Source organism: Canis lupus, chromosome 31, assembly GCF_011100685.1.
Source record: "Canis lupus familiaris isolate Mischka breed German Shepherd chromosome 31, alternate assembly UU_Cfam_GSD_1.0, whole genome shotgun sequence".
Classification (NCBI taxonomy): Eukaryota; Metazoa; Chordata; class Mammalia; order Carnivora; family Canidae; genus Canis; species Canis lupus.
Window position 1 is genome coordinate 22,878,547 of NC_049252.1, and position 12,678 is coordinate 22,891,224.

Genomic DNA, 12,678 nt, shown 5'->3' on the forward strand with positions numbered 1-12,678 from the left:
TTTGATTGTTTGTTCATTTGTTTTGGTTTTCAGATTCCACATATAAGTGAAATGATATTGTGTTTGTGTTTTCCTGTCTGACTTACTTTATTTAACATAATATCTTCTAGGTCCATCCCATGTTGTCACAAATGGCAAGAACTCATTCTTTTTATGGCTGAGTAATATTCCATTGTGTATATATACCACATCTTCTGTATTCATTCATTTATCAATGGACATTTGGGGTGCTTTCATAGTTTGGCTATTGTAAATAATGCTGCAACAAACATAGGGGTGCATACATTTTTTTGAATTAGTGTTTTTGTTTTCCTTGGGTAAGTATCTGGTAGCAAAATTACTGGGGCATATGGTATTTCTAATTTTATTTACTGATTGATTTAAAAATTATTTATTTATTCATTAGAGACACAGAGAGACAGAGGCAGAGACCCAGGCAGAAGGAGAAGCAAGCTCCTCCCAGGGAGCCCAATGTGGGACTCCATCCTGGATCCCGGAATCACGACCCGAGCAGAAAGGCAGGCACCTAACCACTGAGCCACCCAAGTGTCCTGGTATTTGTAACTTTAATTATTTGCGAAAACCCCATACTGTTTTCTATAGTGGTTGCGTCAATTTACATTTCTATCAATAGTGCACAAGGGTTCTCTTTTCTCCACATCCTTGCCAGCACTTGTTGTTTCTTATCTTTTTTTATAATAGACATTCTGACAGATATGAGGTGATATTTCATTTTTCAAAGAAGACATAACAGATGGCCAAACGATACTTGAAGAGAAAAAGCCAAATGAAATTTAGAGGAGTTCTAATTGCTAATAAAGGAATGCCATCTGACAATTACAGGTAAACTTTATATGGGTTAGAATACTTTCGTTGCCTACCCCATCCCCATAAAATGATCATCTTGTCCCTTTAACATAAGTCTGTGGCATAACAACAGTCTCTGCAATATAATTAGATGATGCTAAACCTCTTCATTAATGGCCCTGCCAGCATTCTGTCCTTGGATTTCAGGGAGTATCCAGCATGAAATAAAGACTTGTTATTAAACAATATTTACTGGCAAGTTGTGTTTATTAAACAGTGTTTATTGGCATCTTATCTTACTGAGAATCCTGTGGCTCTCTGAACCATGAATAGATTTTTTTTGGAGAGAAATTTATCAAGAACCTCTATTTTATTTCTGCTGCTTTCTTAAGAAATCTCATTTTAGGAATCTGTTAAATTACCACTACTGTTTATCAGGCCACAGAATTATCTCTTCTGAATTTCTAAAACATGTCTGCACTAATTATTCACTAATCATCAGTGATTATATGTCTGCACATGTGTGTGTATGTGTGCATGTTTCTTGAAACCAGAGATGATGTCTTTTAGCTTTTTGTATGTGTGCCATTCCCTAGCAGAATATGGCTTAAAGCAATATGTAAGTAACAGCAGTGTACAAAAAATACTAGTCCCTGCAATCACCCGCATTACCACTTACTTTCTGAGAACAAACTATTTTCCAACATATTCTCTAGCTGGCACATTTATGGCATATTTTTCCTTTTCTACTTCATTGGTAAGAATTCCTGAGAGAGATTCTTTGTAGCAATTATCACACAAACATCTCATCTTTGTTAAATGCTGTCTTATGCCCCACTTGGTAGACATATTTGAGAAGCAAATACCCAAAAATGAATGATCACTTACAGGCATCGGAAAGAACTCGCATAAGATTATATATGCAGGCTGGATTTTAAATTGAGAGTGTCCCATACTTCACTTGGAAATATGGTCCTAAAACATGGCTTATTGGGAAGAACCTGATGTAACATTAACATTAGCATCAGTAATCCTGAATTCAACTTCTACATCTGGCAATTGCTAGGTGTTTTTTTGTTTTATTCTGGGAGCATTACCTCAATTCTCTTTTTTTAGCAATCTACAACAGCATGGAATACATTTTTCAGTGATGAAATAAGGTTCTTTTTGTAAAAATATCTTTCTTACACATACACAAAGACACACAAATAAAGATATATTGCATCACCAATGATGTCATTTATAGTATTCCAGGTTGGAGTTCATGTCATGTGAATGTGGATAGAAATATGTGAAATATTGGTAATTAAACATCACTTTCCCTAGGGGAAATTTTTTTTAAAACTATAAAATTTGGGATCCCTGGGTGGCGCAGTGGTTTGGCGCCTGCCTTTGGCCCAGGGTGCGATCCCGGAGGCCCGGGATCGAATCCCACATCAGGTTCCCGGTGCATGGAGCCTGCTTCTCCCTCTGCCTGTGTCTCTGCCTCTCTCTCTCTCTCTGTGACTATCATAAATAAATAAAAATTAAAAAAAACTATAAAATTTTAGTGTGTTACATTTTAAAAGCTTCTTATGACAAAGAACATTATGTGTATATTTTTTAATGATTTTATTTATTTATTTTAGAGATCATGAGAGTAAGAAGAGAGCCAGCAAGAGGAGGGAGAGGGACAAGTTAACTCCCCACTGAGCACAGAAGCCAATGTGGGGCTCAATCCCACAACCTTAGGATCATGACCTGAGCCGAAATCAAGAGTCAGATGCTTAACTGACTAGGCCACCCTGGAGCCCCTGTCTTCTTTTATTAGCTTTCAGATAGTAGATCCAAGAGAAGAATTTCAGAGCCTACTATCAACCCAAGGGAAAAGGTACAGGTGGAGAACATCCATAACTGTCTAACATAGACTATTTTGCAAACAGGCTGGCCATGGATCTAAAGTCCTATAAACAGGAGGATAATCTGCCACACTGTATTATTCTTTTTAAGAAAGAGCAGCTAATGACTGTAACTAAACACTAGCATGGGGAAAATAGTTTTCAAAAGCTGTCATTGTGTATACATTTTAAAAAGTCAAAACCCAAGATTTGATTTGAGAGATTTTAAGGACAAAGTATGGTAAATAGCTTCTTAGGTCAGAGCTTTGCAATACTATTTTCATTGTGGGTAATGTGAGGAAATAAGAAGAGAGAACATTAAATATGAGGTCCGCTCTCTGCTTGGATAATATTTCCTGTTTGTGTTATTACATTTCAACCATAAAGTAATTTGGCATTTGGATTTCACATCTTACCTATTTGTTTCTTTCGTTTTGTAGAAATAAAACATTTTCACTATTGATGTGATTTTATACATATAAATAAATAAATAAATATATATATATATGTATATATATATATATACACATATAAAATTTTTCCACACAGAGTATTTTGCAAATGTAGTGAGAGATCAATACAAGCAATTAAATACTTATACCAAAAGTCTCAATATCCCAGTGATCTGAATTCCTGAAAGAAATGGTAAAAAACAAACCTGGCTCTGAAATCTTAGGATATATCCCCAACACCTCTATCTATACTTTAGTGTTTTCATGCATAAAATAGGAATATTAACAGTATTCACTTTGTAGGGTTTTTGTCAGTATTTCCAAAGGGTACATTTATTAATTAAACTTGAGAAGTCCTGCTGTAAGGTCCTGTATTTCCCTTCCTATTAAATAGAGCTAAATGGTCATGATCTATGTTCACCCTTGCTTCCTCAGTGCACACACACCATGTACCTATATACTATCAGCTGTGAGTTTCTGTGCCAAAGAGATTTCTCCTGGTGCTGGAACTCCTTTGCTGCCCACTGAAGACCAGGAATACAGCTCTGAAACAATGTTTTTTGTTGTTTGAAAATAACCAGCTCCCTCATCCCTCATGTATAACTGCAAAGCTTGTATTCTGCAATGAATCCCAGAGTTTTTCCCAGTGAAGTTAAGCTCCAGTCCCAACAGTGGTAGCTACCATTTATTATCTGTCTTCTCTGTCTTCCCAATTTTGCTACCAGGGCTTTTTTACCTCCAAAAATAAGTTCCTTCTATATAAATTCTTATCTCTGGCTTTGCTTCTAGGAGCTCAAACCAAACACTCTATATGTCACTTCTTCCTAACATGGTGTAGAATATTCATGCAATTTTCATGTTCAGCTAATGTATTTAATCCAGTATAAGAGATTATCAACTAATGTTTTTTATACAATGATGGAAGTGTTTGTGTTCATCTGCATTGCTCCAATTGCTATGGGTGGGCACTGCCAGCCATGAAATACAAAAGCAAGATGTTCTTGCTTTTGCCAAATAAGATCCCCAAGGGGAACTATTTAACAAATTTGAGTCAATGATCACATTGCAAATATATGAGAACTTAGAACACAAGAAACCTGGCTTTATAAATCAATGGTAAAAGGTCAGATTGTTTAAATACATGGTGTTGAGAAAAGTACTCTTTCTATGGAAGAAAATAAAACTTTAGATTGATTAAAGAAGTATATATGGAAAGCAGAAAACTATAAAGTTATTAAAAGAAAAAGTAGCAATTCATTATTTGTCTTTCTTTCTTTCTTTCTTTCTTTCTTTCTTTCTTTCTTTCTTTCTTTCTTTCTTTTTTTAGGAATCTATTTTTTTGGCCTAGAGATCAGAAAGGATTTCTTAAACAAAACACCAATGGCAAAATTATTAACAATTTGATGCTATAGACATTAAGGATTTCTTTTCCAAAAAGGACAGCACAAAGTTAAGGATAAGTTACTAGGCTGAAAGAAAATATTTGCAATGCCTAAAAGTTAAGAAAGATTAATAAAAAACAAAAAACATGAGTAAAACTCATGAAAATCAATGCATATAATGATAGCAATATAAAATGGGAAGTATCAATGAATAACAAAATTGAAGAGGAAACACAAAAATCTCACAATCATATCGTAAGATACACAGAATATTTTGCATCTGAGAAATGCACATTAAAACAATAATGAGAATGTAAACTTATACAACTAAGACTGGAAAGAATTACAAATCCAACTAATGTCAAATATTGATATGGTTATGGAGTCTGTCTGGATGGACTAATAAAAGCTATGAAGATGAATAACACCAAAATCTTCGTGGCTAAAATCACTGAAGGTTTATTTATTGCTCATGCTACATGTATATTGTAGTGTCAACAGCAGTCTTCTGCTCACTGTGCTCAGAGACCCAGGCTGATAGAGCACAACCAAAATTAAACATTGTTGGTTATGCTAGTGGGAAAAGGAGATCCCTCTGGGCAAAGAGTGTGGGTAGGATTGGAGGTGGGATGGGGTGGGGTGGGCCTTTGGATTGGCAAATAAATTAAATATGGCACTTCTACCTCTAATTTATTAGCCAGAAGTAGCCGTATGTCTCCAACCACAGGAAATCAAAGGAGGCTTCATGCATTTCTGGTGGACGTGAAGACAGCTGTATTCATTTTGCAGAAAAACATGACAATACCTAGTCAAGGTAAGCTATGGCTCCATTCCCTTCCCAAGATCAATGACTTTTTAATGTTTCTCCCTTTCAGACCAAGGGACAAACATCTCTTAACTGCTTTCAGCTTGGGATGCTGTAGGGTCTCAGTTTTGTGTCCTAGATGATTCATTATTGCATTAGACCCTCCTAGAAAATGAAAAAAATATTCTTGCATTGGAATTTCCAATACCAATGAAATAGATACTTAAAACTTTTAGGTCTTTCTTGAATGAAACTAGTTTCTTTTGACATTATTTTTTTTTAATGTCAAATTTTTTTATTGTAAACAATAAAAAATTCAAAATGAAGGATATCTTTCATACAGATATTTCCTAATAACCCATGACAAATAGTGATTTTAAGCTATCTACTCTTGTTTTAAGAATTGGATCTTTCTGCTCACCTTGGGACCATCGTCACCATGAAGACAGAGATTCCAGTCTTGTCCAGCTTCTCTGTATCCTTGTTGCCATTTTGGTACTTAATGCATTTTTCTTCTTCCTCCTTATTTGCATGATTTCCATTCACTCTGTGGTCCATTTGAATCTTATCCCAGTGTGCCTCTTGAAGAATGGTTTGCTTAAACTGCTTGTGGCAAAGAACAAAGCATAAAAGGGAAAATCATTTCTAGAGTGAAACTTCTCCATTCACATTTTTGAGCAACATTTGCTCAAGGTCTTAAGGATATAATCCAAGCAAAAAAAAAAAAATCTGTCTGTGGCTGCTGGACCACAGATGCTCAGTGAGCCCTCAAAAATACACTCTTGCAGTCTGTTTCCTCTTGCTAGGAACTATTCCCTTTGGAATGTCAGATTGTCCCCTAAACTGATGATTAAGAATGAAAAATTAAACTTTAGGGAAGGCACGGAATTTCAAGTAAACAAGTTCTTGACTTCTTCCTTAGTGTTCTGTATGTAGAAGACAAATGTGATTTTCTTTAATATCTAAAACTTCTCAATTACAAAATTCTCTAAGCTCTCTTGACTTTCAAATTTGAATGTCTATCAGAGCTGGAAGCATTCAGTGTTTGTTTTACACATTGTCTCTTGTGCCTAGAAGATAATATATGCTTAATAAATGTAATTTTTGTTGAATAAATAAGTAAATGCTCTGGTTCAAAGAGAAGATAAGAATGCATTGGAGTGCAGTATTCCAAATATAAATAAGTAGGGATCCCTGGGTGGCGCAGCGGTTTGGCGCCTGCCTTTGGCCCAGGGCGCGATCCTGGAGACCCGGGATCGATTCCCACGTCAGGCTCCCGGTGCATGGAGCCTGCTTCTCCCTCTGCCTGTGTCTCTGCCTCTCTCTCTCTCTCTGTGACTATCACAAATAAATAAAAATTTAAAAAAAAAAAAAACAAATATAAATAAGTAATTGGAATGGAGAAACTTGAACTTGGGAGACTAGAAACAGCATCAGATGATGAATCAGAGTTGCCACCTCCAAGGATCTATTGGTCAGTTTTAGAGTTTGAATTTTGTCTCCCCTAAATTTATACAGTTAAGTCTTAAATTTTGGCATTTTATGGTGTGACCTTACTTGAAAATAGAGCCATTGCAGATGTAATTATTGTAGATGAGGATATATTAGAATAGGGGGTGCTCCTAGTACAATAGGACTGGTGGTGACTTTGTAACAAGGGGAGATTTTTGTCTCAGTCAGGCACACAGGGAGACACCATATGAAGATTGGAGATAATCTGCCACCAGCCAAGGAAGGCCAAAGATTTCTGGTAAACCCCTAGGAACTAAGAGAACGGCATGGATTGTATTCTTCCTCATAGCCCTCAGAAGAAACTAATGTTGCTGACATCTTGATTTTGTTTCTAGTTTCTAGAACTGTGAGGCATGACTTTCTGTTGCATAAGTCACTTAGCTTATGATGCTTGCTATGGCAGCCCTTGGAAACCGATAGAGTTAGTAATACTAATCTTTTAAAAACTTGTTAGAAGTGCTTAAGCAAAAGTCAGTAGCTCACACAATATCTCCTCTTTATACTCAGATTCCACTTACTGTGGGAAGAGACTCTCTTTTGAGATATGCAATTAGAAAAATCTGAGTGATGGCTGTATCATTTATTACTGAAATACCAAGTGTGTGTGTGTGTGCACGTGTGCGCGCATGTGTGTGTGTGTGTGTGTGTGTGTGTGTGTAGGGGAAGATTCTGGAAGAGAATATGTTCCTAAGAAAGCTGGGTGAGTTTACAAAATGTTTCCATTTTGAAGGCACCAATTGCCTGAGCCTAATAGCTCCTGCTCAAAGTTTTCACATTATTAACTTATGGGTAACAAGACACCTTTTCCTAGTCCCTTATCTACTTCCCTAACTTTAAAACAAGAATCTTAGTAAATTTAATGGAGACCCAGAGACATTCATACCCTCTTAAGACTAGAGGTCCAAAAACTGTAAAAAAAAAAAAATGGGGAACAGTTTAGCTGTTGAATCTTGTCTAAAAGACACAGGCTATATCAACTGCTGAGAATACATTTTGTCTTATCTTTATGCTTTGCTATAAGCAGGCAATCCTAAGATTGTTTAGGAAACTCACAACTGAGGAAGTGTTCAGGAGACTCATCGTCCAGCAGAAACGCCATCCCAACACCCAAGCTAAGAATAAAGGGTAAAATATTTTTACATTGGCTTCCACAGTGAATTTCTGGAACCATATTTATTACCTATGATATAGATGGGTCTTTGACATCATATCTATAGGATATATATAAAAAAATAAAGCACATGACAAATCTGAAGTGGTTGATGAGGGAATTTTTCCATAATTCCTTGAAAGAACCCGATTGATAGTCTTTCTTCTCTTCATCAAAGATTGGAAAGAAGTAGTGAACCAAAGTTAGGCATTTGAAATTAGGTGAAGAATGGAAGCTATTTACATATTTTTTTGTACTGTTGCTTTCCCACATCCTACTCTGACTCTTTTTAAATTTCACACTGGCCATTCAGAGCAAGGGGACATTTTAAGGGAGATGTTAACCTGTTATGAAGACATCTGCCCTGGCATTTGGGGCTTGTGTGGGAAGGAATGTCTTAGCCACAAGCAATTCCTGTTGGCATTCGTACTAAGACAGCATCTAAAGAGATCCTCTACTCTTCAAAGTATAATAAAACACATATTTTAAAAACAGCAAACAGCATAGTCATTTGTGAGTACTTTGGGATAACCCTCTACTTAACTAGTTAAAGCATATATTTACAACCAATCTATTTTCATATTCATTTTTTTTGAAACAGATATTAGACTATCACCCACTAATTTTGTGACAATGTATTGGCAGAACAATTCTTAAGTTATTAGCAAGGTCTATGAAGATAACAAACGTAGAAAAAACATGTACACAATGTTTTGTAGAATCAAGAGTAAATAACAATGTCAAAGTGGAAACCATAGGAATGCAGAATCACTGGTCTTAGCCATCGACTAAATGTACGGATCCAGTTATTCTTTTTTTACAAAATTATGTGAACTTTGTTTTGCTTTGTTAAGTTATATAACCTGGAATTCATTCTTGTTTTTCTCCCTCAAAGGCTAAATAACACAGAGATAAAATATCAGTTGTCCTGAGGAGTAACTGAAAATGAGTTAATAACCATACATTTACACAGACAACTTTATTTTTGTCATTCTGTTTGTCTGAATGAAAAAGCAGAGGTATCCAAACTGAATTTTTCCTTTGCTGTTATTAGTCATCCAAATATTTGCGTTCCCCTTGACTTAGGGTTTTAGTCTAAATAGCTTTCAATATGTTAAAATAAGTAACACACTATTAAGTATTGGCAGAGTTTTTTAATTAGAAAATTGAATGTATTATGCAGTGTCTGTTAATTAATAATTTATTCAAATATACGCTAATTAAATGACTTTTTTCCAATGGCATTACATTTACTAAAATATTTAAATAGGTAATAATGTTGCCCCAAATTAAAATTGTATTACTATTTTCTTAGATTAAAAAACCGAGAGTCTTAAAGACTCCTTAAAATACAATACAAAACAAAATAGATTTAGTTACTACAAAGCATTATGTGTCTGCGTATGCAGCAACGTACGATGCTTTTCTGTATGATTTTTACACGACGTCACGATTTTAAATTCAGAGATATGTCCTTCCAGAAAATGTTTGGGTTTAAACAAAATAGAAGGCTTTAAATGAAATAAAATTGAATTTTAAATAAAAATATTACCTGCAAGGGCATCATTTATCAATCTATTAACAGTAATAAACTTTACCCTAATATATTAATTGATAAAAAATATGGAAAATGTACAAGGTTGAAAGTGTTTTTTGAAATCAATTAATATATTAGGGTGGTGGTAGGACCATACCTCTGTTCTGAAGAGGACTGGCTGCCAGCAGCCCATCCTTCACATCTCTACCCCTGTGCTTCTTTTTGCTGAAAATAGATTGAGCATAATTATCTGCTTTGGGACTGAAAGGCCCAATATCATCATCCCTTTTATCTCTGAGATGTCGGTCGTCTCATTTTCCTCTATGTCTAATCTCCCTCCAGAGCATACATTGTTATTCTGAGCCCACTTCCCACTCCCTACTTCCATCCCTCCCACTCAGCATTATTTTCGTCCTTCCCATCATTCTGATGACACAGCCAAATTCCTTTTAACCTTAATAGATTTATGACAGTTTTCTCTACCGTTTTGCTCTGAAGCTTGGCTCATTGGCACACAGCTTCTCTTGTGGGGTCAAGTGGCAGCTCAGTCGTTCCAACAAACTTGGTCTTATGGGCCTAGAGATGAGTAGGCATGCTCTTTGCTTTCTTTGCTTCTTTAAAGCTTTGGGACATATCTTACTTCCTCCTCTCTAAATTCCCCCAGTTTTAAATATCAAGTCTTCATATTATAACATTATCTACTGTATATTGGGCAAGTATCTACTGATCCTAAAACTAAGCCCTTAATTCTCTGAAAATATTAGCCTCTAGTAAATACCACTCGCTCCAAAGTACTCCTTTCCTAATTTTTGTGCTTGAAAACAACTGTGTGGACCTTTCCATAGATAAGTCTCTCTGTTTTTGACTTCCTTTACAATTATTTTGCCCTCCATCTGCTCAGCCACTCATCCACGTAGGCATGATTTTGTTGTTAACAACTGCAAACCTTCTATACTATCAATTTCAAGTATCACTGTCTGGCTTCACTTCCCACTTTGCCCGCCCCTTCCAGCGCTCTGAGTCCAACAATCCTAAGGTCTTTTCCTTGTCCAATTTCCCTTCATGTTATAATGACCATATGCTCTGGTTTGCATAAGAGAGTGTTGGGTTAAACCTGTTAGTTATCTCAGTATAAGAATGAATAGTGCCCTAGTTTAGAAAATAAATTATATGATTGCTTTACCTAATGTTCTCACTTTTTTTCTTACTGAGCCTAAGTTCTATAATCAACTAAAAGCTTTTCTTTGAATATACTTTTTGACTGCTTTGTCACTCTTTCCCATAATCAATTCTTTGGCAAAACCCCAACCCGGTTAAATCTGACTCTCCAAATACTTTATACCTGCACCTGTGTCTCAATGGGGCTGGAATCAAACACAAAACTCTGCTATATGATCTCATATTAAATTTACAATCCTCAACTTTAAGCTGTTGGGGAATCCTACTATCTGCTGGTCCATTTACTTTTTCCACTTTCCCAGATGATCATTTCATATCTTGTATCTCCTTCAGCTTCTAGAACTTCTTAACACATTTTCACACTGAACTGATGAACTTCTATTTGAAATTTAACAAACTTTCACCCCCAAGAAAGGACTTGCCTAACACCAAACTCTCCACTTGTGCTCCAGACCCCACCCCATCTCACCTCCTCTTTTTGTCATATCCCAGGCACAATCTACTTACAAATACCACTAGCACATCTTCAAAATAACTTTCTTCCACTTTCACTGATGCTATTCTGATCTGAGACATTGACATCTCTCAACTGAACAACTGTAGCTGAATCACTGTCTTTTTTTTTTTTTTTTTTTGTACCAACCCACATCTCCTAGCCTATTTGCAGCACAGGTGTTAAGTGATATTATCAAGATACAAGTTACATCATATAATTTCTCCTTTCAAATCCTCCCAATGGCTTCACATTTCATTCCAAACAAAAGCCAAAATTCAACAATGACTTATGAAGGCCTATGAATGTCTGCCTACCGCCACCCCTTACCTTTCTAGTTTTATCTTCCACTACCCAATTTTTATTTATTACCACTCAGCCACATTGGCTTTTTTTTTTTGCTTCTCCTCAAACACTCCAGGAATCTTGCTTCCTTAGGGATTTTTCATTGAAAGTTTCCTGTCCCTCAGATATCTTCTCTCTCCCACCCCCAAAGCCACAGGACTTAAGTCACAAGGACACCTTTTCCATAATGCTGCTATAGTCCTTTCTCCTTAAAATGGAAGTCCCATCCCAAGCCAGACCCTCCTTATCCTTATCCTCTACCTTGTTTTTCTCCTTAGAACCTACCTTCTTGGGACACCTGGGTGTCTCAGGGGTCGAGCATCTGCCTTCAGCTCAGGACATGATCCCAGGTCTGGGGATCAAGTCCCACATCCGGCTCCCTGCAGGGAGCCTACTTCTCCCTCTGCTTATGTCTCTCCCTCTCCCTCTGTGTCCCTCACGAATAAATAAATAAAATCCAAAAAAAAAAAAATTAAAAAGCCTACCTTCTATCTACTTGTATAAGTACTTCTTTTATTCAGGGGATTAATATACAGATATTTCCTTGAACAATGCAGGCTTAGATTGTGCAGGTCCACTTAAATGTTTTATTTTGTTTTGTTTTGTTTTTTCAGTAAATAAACCTATAGTACTGTAAATACATTTTCCTTTAAAAAAAAACATTTATTTATTTGAGAGAGAGAGTGAGAGAGAGAGAGAGAAAGGCTTGATCCAAGGACCCTGAGATCATAACCTGAGCTAAAACCAAGAGTTGGTCATTTAACTGAATGCACCATCCAGGCACCCCTATGTGTCTTTTCCTTATGGTTTTCTTAATAACATTTTTCATCTAGCTTACTTTATTGTACAATACAGTATGTAACACACACAACATACAAAGTACAAGTTAATGGACTTTCTATATTATTGCTAAGGCTTTCAGCCAACAGTAGGCTATTAGTAGCAGAGGTTTTGAGGGAGTTGAAATTCATACATGATTTTTGACTGTAGGCAGTGTCCTTAACCCTTGTGGTGTTCAAGGATCAACTGTATTATTTCTTCTGGGATTCACTGATGATATTCACAAAATCCAATGGTGTGGTGGTGAGGAATACAGACAGAATATTACCTTTCTTCTTATTCACTGTAAAACCTCAGAC

At 36.1% G+C, this 12,678-nt stretch overlaps 1 long non-coding RNA gene across 1 annotated transcript; it reads left to right on the plus strand.

Annotated features, from left to right (window-relative positions):
• The first annotated feature begins 706 nt into the window (after positions 1–706).
• On the plus strand, positions 707–6,483 carry LOC106558103. The gene is made up of 3 exons (XR_005381975.1): positions 707–843; positions 5,216–5,332; positions 5,725–6,483. It is a non-coding gene; the product is annotated as an uncharacterized LOC106558103 (long non-coding RNA).
• The last annotated feature ends 6,195 nt before the right edge of the window (positions 6,484–12,678 follow it).